At 45.3% G+C, this 16725-nt stretch overlaps 1 long non-coding RNA gene across 1 annotated transcript in view; it reads right to left on the reverse strand.

Moving 5' to 3' along the window:
• Nucleotides 1-2661: 2661 nt before the first annotated feature.
• Nucleotides 2662-16725, reverse strand: part of LOC147350542 (uncharacterized) — a 43519-nt gene continuing 29455 nt past the window's right edge. Inside the window, exon 2 of the long non-coding RNA XR_015148561.1 lies at nucleotides 2662-3619. This is a non-coding gene — a long non-coding RNA (uncharacterized LOC147350542). The remainder of the gene's footprint in view (nucleotides 3620-16725) is intronic.

Consider the following 16725-nt stretch of genomic DNA (forward strand, 5'->3'; position numbering starts at 1 on the left):
CCTCCAATAAGACTCATTAGGAGTGAGAAAGAAGGGTACTTGACAGAAGTAACATTTATTGAAGATCCCTTTACCAAGCATTTTCACTCAAAATGACTCATTCTTCCCAATGATTCTTCACAAGAGGGGTTAAAATCCCAATATTTAGGAATGAGGAAAAGTGGACTGTAAGAAGTTGAGTGGCTTACCCATGGCCCACTTCTCATAAGTAGCAGAATCCAGATTAAAACCCAGATAAGGCCGAGAACGAGGTTCCAGTTACCTCCTGAAGGCACTGCAGATTCTGCAACATCCTTAGAAGATGACACAGAACTCCCCAGCTGTGTAAAATGCACAGAAGGCACGCTGAGTGCATTAGAAGAACACAGCCTAATCAAAACACTGCTGTAATTAGAACAAACTCACCTCTCCTGGACTCTTTCCTGAACTCAAGTATCACCCCTTGAACGTCATTGGACCACTCGTCCTATGCCAACAAAGGGCTTCCATCCACTCAGGAGGGTTTCTGAACCAACTCTCCTTCCTTCCTTCAATTCCTTCTTGTTTCTCTTTCTCTCTCTCTCCCTCTGCCCATCTCCATCTCTCTTTCCTTTCTTTTAATGACTTTTCAAACTTACTTCACTACCAATATCTGAATCTTGGGTGAAATTGCTTCAGCCCTCACATTCTTTCAGAAAATTTCTCATTTGGGACCTTGCATATTACACACAGTTCCAAAGGACTGATAAATCTTTTTTATGTCCTCTTTATGACTAAAGCTTAAGGGAAACATCTTGTGTCTCTCTTTATTTTTCCTGCTGCATTAAAAAATTATGATCTAGCTTTCCATATGTCCAGAGTTTAGATGAGGTCTGGCTTATTGGTTAGTATTGATCAGTATTCATTTATAACTGGTATAATATTTTCTCTACAGGGTGTATATTGCAATTTTCAGAATCAGGCTGCAGAAAGCTTTCAATCACATAATTGCATGATTGGGCAAAACCTGTAATCATAGTGTCTCTAATTCCCAGCAGAGCTATTTTGTCTCCATCTGTCTTCTTGCCTTTGTGTATGACTGGGGGCAACAAATACAAGGCTGGCCATCTGAGACTAGTGGAGGAAGACTGACCAAGAGGGCAAGATGAACAGCTTAGTGGGAATTAGAGTGCACAGCTAAGGTACATGGGGCTGGGTCCACCACAAGCTTGCCTTGAACTTCCTCACCTCTATAGGCATACCCTTGAGAGCCTTCATAGCAACCAGACAGGTGAGTGAAAAAGGCAGAGCAACTCAGTACTTCCTCTCCTTCCATGGCCGACAGAGGGACAGGTATCATACCACTGTTTTCTCTTCACTAGTTGATCTATTCAAAACACATTGAAGGATAATAAGCATCTTCAGAATAACAAAAAAGTTCCAGTTAAGAGAAAGGTCAGTGCATATAAGAGTAGCCCAAATAAATGATTTAATAACACACAAGTCTTTCTCCCACATAAAAGACATGGCTGAAGTGGGCAGCCCAAGACTGAACTAGAAGTCCCCCAGTCATCAGGACCCATGCAACTCTTTGTCTTTCTTCTCCATCAGACTTGGCACATGGCTTAAATCTCTGAGGTCACCTCATGATCCAAGATGGCTGTTGGAAGGCAGCCCATTGTCTCTGTTTTCTAAGAAAGAAAGTGTAAGTGAAAGTGAAGTCGCTCAGTCGTGTCTGACTCTTTGCAACCCCATGGACTGTAGCCTACCAGGCTCCTCTCTCCATGGGATTTTCCAGGCAATAGTACTAGAGTGGATTGCCATTTCCTTCTCCAGGGGATCTTCCAGACCCAGGGATTGAACCCAGGTGTCCCGCATTGAAGACAGACGCTTTACCGTCTGAGCCACCAGGGAAAGGTTGGGCAAAAAAGGAACCTCTCCCAGCTGAGGCAGAATTCTTGAATATTTTGAGAAACTCAACCAAGTCTTCCTAGAAGACTACGAAAGGCATCTCTTTATCGAGGCACATCACCACCCAGAATAAAATCATAGCTCTGCTGATGAGGAAGAGAGGAAGCAACACTGAATGGCAGCCACAGTCTCTGCTCCAAGCTAGGCACCAGTCCCCCAAAGCTGAGGATATTATGCACTCACTACAAGCCCATAGAGCAGGAGAAATCTTAGAAATCATCGATCTAACAACCCAGGTTTATCTTAACATTTGAATAAAGTGTTAGGATTATAGAACTTTCTCCAAACCTCATTTAATTCTCAAAAACACACACTTAAGGTAAATGATATTTTTACCTTAACTTTCCAAATGAGAAAACAAATCTAGAAAGGTTTAAGTGATTGTTTAAGGTTACATATAATAGCTAATTAGAGGGAGAACCAGGATTCCCAGGTGGCTCAGAAGGTAAAGAATCTGCATGCAATGCAGAAGACCCTGGCTCAACCCTCGGGTTAGGAAGATCCCCTGGAGAAGGAAATGGGAACACCCTCCAGTATTCTTGCTGGAGAATTCCACAGACAGAGGAGCCTGGCAGGCTACAATCTATGGGCTTGCAAAGAGTCAGACATGTGTGACTTAACAACACACAGGCAGAACCAATACGAGCATCTCAGAACTCCTGACACTTGGCACAACATTATTTTCTTTTTAAAAAGAAATGAAAGATACAGAAAAGTACAAATGTCTAGCTATTTTACCATTTTGCTTTAAATTTTTTTATATTAAAAAAAATTGCTGAGAAAGTTGAACTCTATTTTGTACCTCTCTCCGATCACATTCCCCTTGCTCCCCAGAGATCAGTAGTAGCTCAGTCATGTCCGACTCTTTGCGACCCCATGGACTGCAGCACACCAGGCTTCCCTGTCTATTACTAACTCCTGGAGCTTGCTCAAATGCATGTCTATTATATTGGTGATGCCATCCAACCATCTCATCCTCTGTTGTCCCCTTCTCCTCCTGCCTTCAATCTTTCCCAGCATCGGGGTCTTTTCCAGTGACTCAGTTCTTCACATCAGGTGGCCAAGTACTGGAGTTTCAGCTTCAGCATCGGTCCTTCCAATGAATATTCAGGACCAATTTCCTTTAGGATAGACTGGTTGGATCTTCTTGCTGTCCAAGGAACTCTCAGGAGTCATCTCCAACACCACAGTTCAAAAGCATCAATTCTTCAGTACTCAGGTTGCTTTATAGTCCACCTCTCACATCCATACATGACTACTGGAAAAACCATAGCTTTGACTAGATAGACCTTTGTTGGCAAGGTAATGTCTCTGCTTTTTAATATGCTGTCTAGGTTGGTCATAGCTTTTCTTCCAAGGAGCAAGCGTCTTTTAATTTCATGGCTGCAGTCACCATCTACAATGATTTTAGAGCCCAAGAAAATAAAGTCTGTCACTGTTTCCATTGTTTCCCCACCCATTTGCCATGAAGTGATGGGACCAGATGCCATAATCTAAGTTTTTTGAATGTTGACTTTTAAGCCAACTTTTTCACTCTCCTCTTTCACGTTCATCAAGAGGCTTTTTAGTTCCTCTTCACTTTATGCCGTAAGGGTGGTGTCATCTGTGTATCTGAGGTTATTGATATTTCTCCCGGCAATCTTGATTTCAGCTTGTGCTTCATCCAGTCTGGCATTTCGCATGATGTACTCTGCATATAAATTAAATAAGAGATAATAAGTTAAATAAGAGATAATGAGATTCTTTTTTCTCACTGGAAATCCCCAGAGATAATATCATTAACTTGGTGATTATCTTCCTGGCCCACACTTCTCTATTTTAATTTCTCATATGCATCCACAGATAAGTGATTTTTATAGCTTTTTTCATTTAACAATTTTTTGAATTCTATTTAGGTTAATGCATATGATGAACTATAGTTCAATCATTTTGATTGCTATGGTATTCTATTATATAAATATATGTTTTATTTATTCATTTCCACTTTCCTACTAGAAATACTGAGTGGTACTCAATAAACAGATGAGGAAGTATTCCAAGAGTTTATCTTCACAACAAATCTATGAGAAAGGACTGGTGCTAATCCCTGCAGTACACGGCGAGCAAACTAAAGCAAGAAGTAGAAATCTGCCCAAGGTCTCATAGCAACTGAGCCAGAACTGAACCCCAGATGATCTGAATCCAGAGCCCCTACCCTTGATTTCTACTCTCTATAACCCAAGCCTAATATTCAGGCATCCTTACCAAGACAGTCCTACCTGTTGTGAAAATATTGTCCTCGACACTTTATTCCCGCCAGATAGGGTTCTGTCCAGGCCCATGGCCGATTGCTTGATGCTTGTACCCTAGTTTATGGCTAAATATGCTGAAGATCACTCCTATTCTATATTGACTAGACAGACACTTGTAAAATGTAAATGTGTTAGTCACTTGGTCATGTCCAGCTCTTTATGACCCAGCTGGATTCCTCTACCCATAGAATTCTCCTGGCAAGAATACTGGAGTGGGTTGCCATTTCCTTCTCCAGAGGATCTTCCCAACCCAGGGATTGAACCCGGGTCTCCCACGTTGCAGGCAGAATCTTTACTATCTGAGCCACCAGGGAAGCCCAACAGATACTTGAGTTGATTCCAATTCTTCACCCCTACAAACAAAGGAACCTAGAAGTAGGAAATACTGACTCACAAATTACACCCAAATATACCTTGGATAAAATAATATATCAAAGGTTTTACCAAAAACTACTGACTACTCTGGAAAGTTAACTATACAAATAAACTAATAAATTATACTAATAAGCTACTGTAAACTCCCATTCTTCCCTAATATTTTATGCCATCAAACTTTCTCATTTTGCCAGTTTATTGGGTATAAAATGGTATCTCCTTATCTTTACTTGCATTTTGCCCATTACTAATAAGGTGGATAGGGTTTTTTGAAAATATAAATTTATTTATTTTAACTGGAGGCTAATTACTTTACAATATTGTAGTGTTTTTTTTTACCATACATTGACCTGAATCAGCCATGGGTGTACATGTACATGGGGTGTCCCCCTTCCTGAACCCCCCTCCCACCTCCTTCCCCATCCCACCCCTCAGGGTCATCCCAGTGCACTAGCCCTGAGCACCCTGTCTCATGCATTGAACCTGGACTGGCGATTCATTTCACATATGGTTTTATACATGTTTCAATGCCATTCTCCCAAACCATCCCACCCTCACCCTCTCCCACAAAGTCCAAAAAACTGTTCTATACATCTGTATCTCTTTTGCAGTCTCGCATACAGGGTTACTGTTTCCATCTTTCTAAATTCCATATATATGCATTAGTATCACAAGCACGGAAATTGAAACTGTAATCAGAAATCTTCCAGCAAACAAAAGCCCAGGACCAGACAGCTTCACAGCTGAATTCTACCAAAAATATAGAGAAGAGCTAACATCTATCCTACTCAAACTCTTTCAGAAAATTGCAGAGGAAGGTAAACTTCCAAACTCATTCTATGAGGCCACCATCACCCTAATACCAAAACCTGGATAGGGTTTTTAATATGTTTATTGGCCATTTTGGTTTACTCTTCTTTGAATTTCCTTTCTCTCTCTTTGAGCATTTTAAAAATAGCTTTCTTCTTTTATGTATTTTATTTTTCTCTGTATAACTTGGACATTAATCTTTTGCCTGTTATATCTAGCACAAATTCTCCCCACCACCTCTTACCTCTGGCCCCCATTTCTCATGTCTTATGCCATATAGAAGTTTTAAATTCAATACTATCAAATCTATAAATCTTTTCCTTAATACACTACACTTTTTTGGTTACTTTTCATTCTTGAAGTAGTGAAGAAAATCTGTATTTTCTTCTAATTATCTTATAATTTTGTTTCTTCTGTTTATTTCTGTGTGTGGTATAGGAGGGAATTCAAATGAATATTATTCTATTTTGAAGTCACTCCAACACCATTAATTTAGTAATATATCTTTTTCCCAATGATTTTTTTAAGTACCACTTCTAGTATAAATTACCAAGTTCAATAAATACACTGGTTTGCTTCTTGATCATCTATGCTATTTCACTAATCTGTTTTTTATTCTTTTTTTTTTTTTCAGTTTAATTCTCTGGCTAAACGATAATGCATGTCTGAGACTTACACCCTCCATCTGCTCATATAATTCTTATTGTCCTAATGCTGAACATAAGCCTAAAAGTTTGGTAACTGCATGACAGTTCTTCAAGATAGTAGGCTAGAAGGCAGGTGGTCTCTTTGGTTTTCCTATTGGAGATTCCACTTGTACTGCTGAGGGATCTAGGTGTTTGGAATGCTTTCCTCTGCAGTAGAGGGAAGAACAAATTCTAGATGTCATGAGCAAGAAGGAATGAGTCTCAGGCTCTGCATCCACAGTGGTACCCACTACTGATATCCACTCTTCAACATCTTATGAATAAATCTCAGTGACAGCACATCATTCATGATCATTATTCTTATTAACTTAGGTTGGCCAAATATCCCAGTTTCTGATTACACAAGTATAGAAAGAAGCTTGGGGGGAAAAATCAGTTTCAGAGAACAAAGAAAATTTTTATATCACAGTGCTTTCTATAAAGGACTGCATTCACACTACATAATGGTCTGGGGTTTTTAGTCCTTTACAGGGTTCGTCTTACTCATGATCTGGAGTCTGGCTAGGGAAAAACTTCCTTCTAGCATAAGTTACATGCACTGTAGGCTGAGAATGCAAACATGATGTACTGATGTTCTGCACACGACTCCCTGAAGTAAAGAAGGGTAGGAAAGAAATAGGCCCCTCACAGCAATCCTGAGTGTGGCTGCAGCAGTATCTCTGCCTGAGCAACAGGACTCAGGTCAGGACTGGGGGCATGAGGAAGAGGGGGGCAGTCCAGGAATGAGCTTCTCGTGGAGCCTAGCTTCTGACCATCACCCACCCCAACCACAATGATCAGAAACATGAGCCACATTCTTAGTTAGCATTAAGAAGAAGAGCATAGGCAGGCCTGACAAAAATGTTTTTTAACTCAAACCACCAACTAAATTAAGCCACCAGCTTTATTTTTCATATTCTAGAAGTCATAAAGTACCTGGTCTGCAGAATTTTTAAGATCCTGCTAAAGATTCCTGCATGGCAGCTTTGAGAATATGCCACAGTCCAATTAAAAGATTGTTTTCAATATTAGAATGCATTTTCCCACAGGCAATTTGACTTTCCCTAGGCCGGTGAAAGGTAGAGGCTGGGAGAGTGGAGAAGAGCTATTTCTGAAGACATGAGAACTTTCTGGTTCTGCCAATGAGACTGCATAAAAAATGGTATAATGTGGGTTGCATGGAACCAACATTAGAGATTCACAGATTCTATACTTTCTGGTCACATTCCCTCCCCTTACCCTAGCCTTACCCTCACCTCCATCTTCTCCTAAGAAAAATTTTACAAAAGTGAAGTGTGATCACTTTTAATCATTCAAGGAATTTGAGGATATTTCTAATCTGTAGTGTAGGAGAAGACTCTTGAGAGTCCCTTGAACCACAAGGAGATCCAACCAGTCAATCCTAAAGGAAGTCAGTCAGTCCTGAATATTCATTGGAAGGACTGATGCTGAAGCTGAAAACCCAATACTTTGGCCACCTGATGGGAAGAATCGACTCATTGGACCCTGGTGCTGGGAAAGATTGAAGGCAGGAGGAGAAGGGGATGACAGAGGATGAGATGGTTGGATGGCATCACCGACTCAATGGACATGACTTTGTAGGCTCTCAGAGTTGGTGATGGGCAGGGAAGCCTAGTGTGCTGCCTTCCATGGGGTCACAGAGTCGGACACGGCTGAGTGACTGAACTGAACTGCACTGATTTGTAGCCTTTAATTTCTATAACGAAAATGATATGCAGCTCAGATTAAATTTGAATAAATAGACAACTGACTACATATCCAAGGATATTTCCATTAAAAGTTTGTCTCCTGCATTAGAGCTGATATGTCTCTTCTCATCTTCACCAAACAAAAATGTTGTTCTAAAAAAGGAGAACAACCCAGGCTACCCATTTGCTCAAAGCAAGTTGAACAGAGAATGAAGTGAGTACTCCACCACCTTCTTACAAACCATATTGGACCTCCCCTGTAATACTGCTCTCTGAGTCCATGTCTGAGACCATGGTTTAGGTAAGCCTTGTTTTAATAAGAATCTCCTGCTTCAGCCAGTGATAAATTACCTTGAACAGGATTCAAGACTCAAATGCCATGCAGTGTAGAATATGCCACATGTCACATTTGTGCAAGTCCCCAGTGCAACTGGTGGTACATTTTTATTTCTTTTTACTCTATTTCTTAACATGCAGGCTTGATTGGCATGCTTACGTCAATTACTCTGATATTCTAACTTTGTTGTAGTTGTACATTTTAATGAAAACTCTTCCTCCTGAAAGATAGGATCTATGGACCCTAAAGACTTTCTTCCTGGATAATAAAAAAAGAGCTTGGATTCAATTGGCCAACACACACATTCACTAAATGAGGTTTTCCTCAAATGTCATTCATTCAACAAGCATGTACTGAGCACTTGTTAGACTCCAGGTATTGTGCTTATCTGTGAACACAATAGTGAATGAAACAGATGTGCAGGGTCCCTGCCTGCCATGGTGGGTACCGTCCACTGGAGGATGAAGAAGAGCAAATATTTACTTCCCTGGCAGGAAGGAAAAAACTGGATGCTCCGATTGAAAACAGTGCTGTTACTAAGCAGAAGAGCGGAGGAAGACCTCTTGGAAATGTGACATTTAAGCCAAGTCCTAAAAGATGAGGCCAACCCACCATCCAAATGGAAGCGGGAAGAGTGTGGGCTGAACAGCAGCTGTGAAGGCCCTGCGGAGTGCTTCGACTGCCTCCGCTCACCACGCTGCCCATCTGTGCCCAACCAGCCTGCAGAGGGCAAGTCCAGTCCTTCCTCCCCCAGGCGGGCTTCCGGCCCAACCCTCAGCCTGGTCCTCTCTCCTCTGTGGCCTCCTCCGGCCCTTCACTGGTTTCCCCCACAACTTCCCACCTAACCATGTACTAGGTTATAGTATCTTCAGATGGTCCCTGTGGTTAAACCTGCCTCCCCCGAGATTGTGTGACCCTGCTGAGAACAGAGTGTGTGAGCCCCTTGGCACCACCCCCCACAACATCCGTGGCGGCGCTGAAGCAGAACCTACGCGGGCTGCATGGAAATGACCTGGCAGGAGCAGGTGAGCAACCGTGGCTAAGCCTCTTTTCTATCTGCATCTGCTCATATTAGACAAAATGCAAATAGATAGGCCCCATCTCTCTCTCTGTTCTATTTAGCATTTATATGACACCTTTCAGCACAGAGAAATGAGTAAGTGGAACCAGAAGTGGCTGTTTGGTGCGCTCATCCCCCCAGCTCCGCTGCAGCCAGGCATCTGGTCCCCACCTGCCCCACCCGCCTATCCCTCCTTCCCGAGGGGCGCAGGCCCCGCACTTTGCTTTCAGCAGCGTCCTTCCCTCGGAGCCGCACGCTGTTGAAAGAATGCATTGTCTGCGCTACAGGGAGAGTGCGGGTAGCACGTTACAAATCTGAGCTGTTAAGTGATAAATGAGCAATGAAAAGCGTCCTGACATCATTAAGGTATTCCGGAACACTTGCCCCTCTCAGCATCGCCCCCATGCAGGCGCGAATACAGACTGGCTTGTAGGGTGACCCAGCCCGGCCTAGGAGTCACAAACTGGATCATTCCTACCCTATGGGGTTTTCCTAGATTCTGCCAGTTGGGAACACAGGGACTTTATAAAGACTGTTAGTCTCGGACCTTTGCAGACTTTCTTAGAGGATAGGGGGCTTCCCTTGTGGCTCAGCTGTTAATGAATCCACCTGCAATGTGGGAGATCTGGGTTTGATCCCTGCGTTGGGAAGATCCCCTGGAGAAGGGAAAGGCTACGCACTCCAGTATTCTGGCCTGGAGAATTCCATGGACTGTATAGTCCATGGGGTCCGCAAAGAGTCAGACAGGACTGAGCAACTTTCACTTTCACTTGAGAAGATAGTGTTCTCCAACTGTATGAAAACGAACTTGCCTTTTCACTGCCTGGAGTATTCCCAGATATGAAGCAGTCCCTCTCCCCTGCCAGCCCCAGGTTCTGGAAGCCCTCCTGCAAACCCACAGGACAAGCCTTTGGACTGGCCCCTCTTGCAGAATCCACACCACATTCTCCAGATCCTCCTGACTCCACCAGGACCCAGCACTGATGGGGAATCCAGGACGGACTTCCTGGCTGGCGACAGAGAAGCTTATGTGATATTAGACATAACGTTTGCCAGGGTCAGAAAGGGCATCTCTTTAAGATCCTTTAAAGAGCATCTTCACCCCTGGAATGCTGTGGGGGCAGGGGTCGGGGCCAGGTAAAGCAACCCCTGTACTTCTACCTACTAGTGTTGTAAAATTCTAAGTTTCTAAAGAAGAGTTCAGGTGTTGGTCAGCAAAAGCAGTGGAGGTGCTGGATTAATGTCCTTACGGCTCAGTAACTACTAATTTGCTTTTAGGGATCTGAAGGCCATTGGTGCAGAGGAAGAAACATAATTCCACGAGGACATGTTGTAACAATATGGGTATAAATCCTGATACTGTCTCTTAGCAGCTGAGTTACCTTGGACAAGTCACTTAGCATCTTGGTTTCCTTACCTGTAAACTAGGGGCAAATAGTGACAGTTATCACATAAAATATTGTAAGGATCACATTAAGGCAAAAGTTCCATGGTCGGGGCAGCGTCTGGCACATAATGTCGTAAATATTTACTATTTATCTCAGACCTATTTAATATGTCACGCACTGAATTGCATGTTTCATTTGGTTCTCTAATTTAATCCTACAACAGCTCTCAAAGGTAAGGCCTGCATTTATAATCACTATGCTATTCTACTCACTGAGTTTCCCTAGGAGAAATATTTTCATGTCAGTAGCTATTCCCACCTGCAATTTTCCCTTGAAAAATTGCTCCAGGATGGGTACTTCCTAAGGGGAAGCTTTCTCCATTAGCTAGACAGGAGGGGAAATGCAAGGGCAAGCCTTGACCCCCCATTACCAAGAAATCAACCGTGGAAGTGAGTCATCTTTCTCTCTCCACTGGGCTGGATGTGGTGATTAATGAGAGATGTTTAAGATTAATACACTTTCTTGTTCAAGTTTTGAAAATTAAAGGCCTTGGAAATGTGAGAGCCCAGAGAACGAACGAAAAAGAAGTAAAACAGGATTCTCTTTCTAGTGGCCTGCTTTCAAAAACTCAACCCCCTCCTGGCAAAATGTAGATCACCTAGCCTTGTCTGTCACGTTGCTTTCCTTTTCTCGCTCCTCGCCTCCAAAAGAACCTTAGTTCCAGCCAAAAGGGTTATCACAGATCTTTGGCGCAGTTTCCAAGTTACCAAATGAGACAGTGGAACAATTGATTGTGCTGGCACAGGCCAGCGGTGGGAGATAAGGGACTAACACGTGGGCCCAAACAGCTATTGTCACTGTGTTTTTTTCGAAGCATGAGTGCACAGGCTGTATTGGCCGGAGTCCTTGAGCTTCTTGGGAAAGAGAAGATAGCTCAGCTCAAGTCTTATCAAGGCCAGGCTTCTCAGGGCTCTGTGCTGCGCTGGTCACCTTAGCCAAGCTCACACCACCCCATCCTGAGATGGGCTCTGAGACCCAGCCACAAAGATCAGCCTTTGGCTCTGTATGTTGCCATCAGAGTCAGGCCAGCTGAGCACTTTCCACTGTGATGAAAGTGCTTCTTGGCTTTCCCTTTAAATATCAAAACAGAGGCACTGAAGAAGGAACTTTCATTTTTATTCATAAGGCTAAGGAAGACAAAGCTGAGAGACGCTGAGAAGCTCACCTAGCACTGGACAGCTATTTATGACAGGGCTGGCATAGGAGCCCAGACCTTGGACCCTAAACACACTGGTTGAGGATGAGGCGAGACAAAAGAGAAGCATAGGAAGCGAGGAGAAGGAAGGAGATAAAAGCAGAAGATGTGATGCAAGACTTAACATGAAGATCAAAGCATTCTGTGCAGCTTTGACAGCTGACAGCATGGAGGCCCTCACACGGCAAGCACAGCTCTTCTTCTGTGTTCCCTGGGGCAAGGTCCCCCGGCCAAACTTTCCTCCTTCTCAACAAAGAGCTCTGGTTCTAAGCCCTCCCAAACTGCCCTGGCCTTTAGGAGAGAGGGATGATGGGGAAAGCTATTCTCAGTCCTTCAAGCAAATAGGAATCTGCGAGCACACTGTAAAGCTGGAGCATCTACTGGGGAGAATGTTTGAACATTTATTCACCAAAAGGAGCTCACAGTTATTTCTGTGGTTTTTCTGGGGCAGGCACCAAGAGAAAAGCATTTTCACGTAAGAACTCATCTCGTGCATTCTCACCACAGCCCTTTGACATCCATTCCAGTCTCCCCCTAACTTTGCCCATGAGGACACGGAAGGACAGACAGATGCATCACGTCACTTGAGGTTCCTAAATTCTGTGTAGCTGCTCTGGGGACAGGGCCCAGGCAGTAGACTATTTTCAGAGCACGCCCTGGGGATCTCATGTGCTGCTGGGATCAAGAACCACTTGACTGAACCAGTGCAAAGATCCTATAATCACATAATGCCTTGCACTCTGAACTATTCCCTACAAATGTTTTATGTCTCCAGTTAGATGGTAAACTCCCAGGCGTGATAAGGTGGAACAGGAACAAGGTCTTGTAAGGACCTGAGATCTGTTCTTTCAGTACTGGCACCACGGGGTGACGTTGGAGTGTCCACCTCAGCATCCTTGGAGCCTGCAGACTCAGATCAGGCACAAGGACAGCACTCTTCTCATGGTCAAGGCCAGCTGTACACCAATTCTTTCATGTATTTGATGAGGTTGGTATTTCTCTTATTATTCCCATTTTACAGATGAAGAAACACAGGCTATGTCCCAATGGTTAGAGACACACAACTAGTAAATAACAGAGCTTTGAGTCAAACGCAATCTGGCTCCAGAGCCTGGTCTAATCCAATATGATCAGAAAGGGCGGAGGAGAAGGAGAGAGAAGAGGAGGAACTATCATTACAAAGACGGAGGAAAAGAGAGAATTGAGAATTCCAGCTTCTATTGGTTTGGTTTGCTAGGCCTGCCAAAACAAAGTACCATAGACTGAGGGGCTTAAACAACACAAATGTATTATCTCATCCTCTTAGAGGTCAGGAGCCCAAGATCAAGGTGTCAGCAGGGTAGGTTTCTTCTGAGGCTTTAAGGCAGAATCTGTTCCAGGCTTCTCACCCAGCTCCTGGTGGTTTGCTGGTAATCTTTAGTGTTTCTTGGCTTGTAGAAGCATCACTGATCTCTGCCTTCATCTTCCGTGTGACATCCCTCTGGTGTGGGGGTCTGACTCCAAATTTCCCCTTTTGTAAAGACATTGGTCATGTTCGGTTAAGGCCCACCCTAATGCCTCATTTTAACTAGATGATCTCGGTAAAGACCCTATCTCCAAATAAAGTCACATTCTGAGCTGCTGGGGGTTAGGACTTGAATATATTAATGAGAAGGTGGTGTATGTTAGTCACTTAGCTGTGTCTGACTCTTTGTGACCCCATGGACTGTAGCCCACCAGGCTTCTCTATCAGTGGGATTCTCCAGACAAGAATACTAGAGTGGGTAGCCATTCTCTTCTCCAGGGGATCTTCTCAACCCAGGGACTGAACCTGGGTTTCCTGCATTGCAGGCAAATTCTTTACCATCCTCTAAAACATGTTAAGGGCCATGTTGGTTAATAAGCCAGAGCTCCATGAGAATGGGAAGGAAACTACCAGAGACCCGCGACTCAGAGCTGCCTGGAGAAGGGCTCCAGTTTCCAGGGGAAGTGGGGCCGTGTGCAGCGGAGGCCAGCCTGGAAGGGCCAGGAGCATGCTTTCCCAGCACCGAGAATGAATGGCCTCCGACTGGCTGCCCGCTTCTCCTGGCAGTGCCCCAGCCTCTGTGTTGCGCAGCTGGCTCACCAATGAAAACCAATAAGCTTAAGTCAAAAGGAGAACGCTCAACAATAACAACAAAAAGAAACACACCCCAAAAAGCATAACCTTATGTTGTCTGTAAAAAGCTTCAAAAAATGCCAACTAGTGCTGAGTCAGGAAGTTCCCCCCTAATAGCTTTTGTTGGAATCGTTTAACATTTCAACTTTATCTCTTCTTTTCTTGCAGACAGCTCCTCGGAGGTATTCAAGTGCAACAATGCCATCATTCAGGCCTTCTGGCTCCCAGAGCCCTGGCCAACAGGCACAGGCACACACACACACACACACACACACACACACACACACACACTCACGCTCTTATGGAATCAGAGCAGCATACACATCCTAGGGAGCTGACTTCCTCCACCCTACCCAGCTTGGGGAGAGGGGAATATACCTGCCTTGTTGCCATCTCCGCACCCTTGAGAGCATCCCTGAGGTAGGGGCTGAGAAGCAGACACGCCCCAAGGGCTGAGGCTTCATCTCTGGCCGTGGCCAAGAAACCCCAGGGAACCCCCGTCCTGGGCCCTTCAGTGCCGCCGTCACATCACAGGACAAGAGTCTGGCTAAGCCGGGACCACGGAGCTCCCTCGGCTTTCCCACCCTTCAGTCTTCTGCGAGGGATCCCAGGCCGCTCTGCCATCACCACGCCCTGTCAGTGTCTCCCCTCAGATGGCTGTCGGGCCTCTGAGTGCCTCCACTGTGCTTGCACTGCAGTCTCCCCTGAGTGGGACACCACCTTCTTCACACCTGAGCAGGCAAACACGAGGTCAGAAGGGGAGGTGTTCGAGGGGGTCAGGGTGGAGAGAGTACCCGAGGGGAGCAGAAGCAGCCACCCTGGCGCAGCCTAAGCCAGTTGCTGGCCTTCCTCAGTGAGACACCATCTCTCTGGCCAGAGGCATGAAGAGGCATCTTTTAATGGAGAACAATAAGTAGCAAGGAAAAGAGGCACGTTCCCTTTGTCCCCACACTCAGCCCCAAAGGCACAACCTACTCCACAGAGGGGATACATGAGCATCCAGGCCAGCGCCCTTACTTGGCAAAGCCCATTTTTCTCCCAAACTTGGATGGAATCAGTGAACCCACTGTGCTCAAGACTGAGCTGAGAAATTGTACGTACAGAACAAAAGAGCCAGTGCTGAGATAATCTTTGGCCACCTGATCATCATGCTAGAGTAAATAATGCATCAATAAGCATTGATTAGAAAAGGAAATGGCAACCCATTCCAGTATTCTTGCCTGGAAAATTCTGTGGATAGAGGAGACTGGCGAGCACAGTCCAGGAGGCCGCAAAGAGTTAGACACAACTGAGCACGCATGTGTGCAGAAAAGAACATATTAATTGTCCAAATATCATGAGGATCTTATGCCCAGATGTGAGAGCTAAAGAAAGAGGCTGAGCCAGCAGATTTTGCCCTTTTTAGCATGAGCATGAAATTTCACTGAAGACACGGCAGAAAGGGCCAGGCTCACCATTGGGACATAGCCCTGAGAAGACAGCCCAGCAGCCATTCCAGAAAAGGCTGGGGAGACTGAGGCACAGGTGTCGCTCAAGCAAAACTGAGTGGCATTTCTCACCTTGAACGGTGTTGTTACACGTCACCTGGAAGAGAAAGGAGAGGGACATAAGGGGTCTGTGGGGCCCTTGCTCACCCCATGAGCAGATGCACCATCCTCAGGACGACACAAAGAGAGCATAAGTGACCCACACTCAAGGACCTGCTATCGAGTCAGCATCCATTTTCCCTGCAAAAGGACGTTCAAGTCAGATTCGAGGCCAAGGAAAGGGGGTCCCTAGTTTGGTGCTGGGTTGTTGTAAACACAGGATCTTTGAGAGCATAATCAGGTTAATCACCTTTTTGGGGTGCAAAAGTAAGGGAGGTCATCCTTCCCCCACCACAAGGTCTCACAATGTAAGGCCCCCCTTCCCCACCCCCAAACAACCTCGTGTGTTCACTCTGTAGCCTCCTGAGCTGCTTCCATCCATAAGAATAAGTCCTCTTTGGTCCATTAAGAGCTTTTCAGGCATTAAAATGTCACATCCAGGACCAGACTTCTCTGTCCCTCCATACTGAAACTTGCCTCTTCCTGAAGCTGAGGCCGATTCCACTTGGGTGAGAAGTGATGAGGAATGTGGGAATCTTCTTCCCCTTTTTCTCACCCATCACTCCTCTCCCAGAAGTATCTGGGTCTTTCTGGGTCAGAGCAGGGTTGAGGGAACGAGGAGGTGCTCCAGGGTTTTGCTTGTTCTCTTAGCAGTGATCTCTTGAATATTCTGTTACAGGCATCACCTGCTGCCCATGAGGACCCTCCAGCTTGTGGTCAAAGAACATTCTGGCATATCTCGTGTGGATGCCCTCAGCGTCCCACCTTTGCCCCTGACCTTCACAGGGAGCCCCTGATCTTCACAGGAAGCCCCTGACCCTCACAGGAAGTCCTCATGCTCAGGGTCCCCTGAAGGTGCCAAGGGCTTCCTGACCCACAGGAAGCTCACACATGCCTGCCACACCAAGCGGAGGGTACTCAGGCTGCCCACAACCATCTTGCCCTCTCACCCTGCCCTGCTGGACTCTTTCCGCTAGCCCCCCTGCCCCTCGTCTGCAGTGTGCTCCAGGCAACCTCCCGGCTCTGGGTCCACATCTGCCCCTTGCCTCTCAGGGGGAGGTGCTACCCTCTCCCCAGGCACTGGGTGAGCCTCTGCTCCTCCGTAGCTCCCAGCCAGCCACCCAGAGAGCAGGAGCACAGCCCCTTCCTGTCGGCATGCCAG

This window comes from Bos grunniens, chromosome 20 (assembly GCF_055505025.1).
Source record: "Bos grunniens cultivar Pamir isolate PY7600 chromosome 20, Bosgru_T2T1.0, whole genome shotgun sequence".
NCBI lineage: Eukaryota > Metazoa > Chordata > Mammalia > Artiodactyla > Bovidae > Bos > Bos grunniens.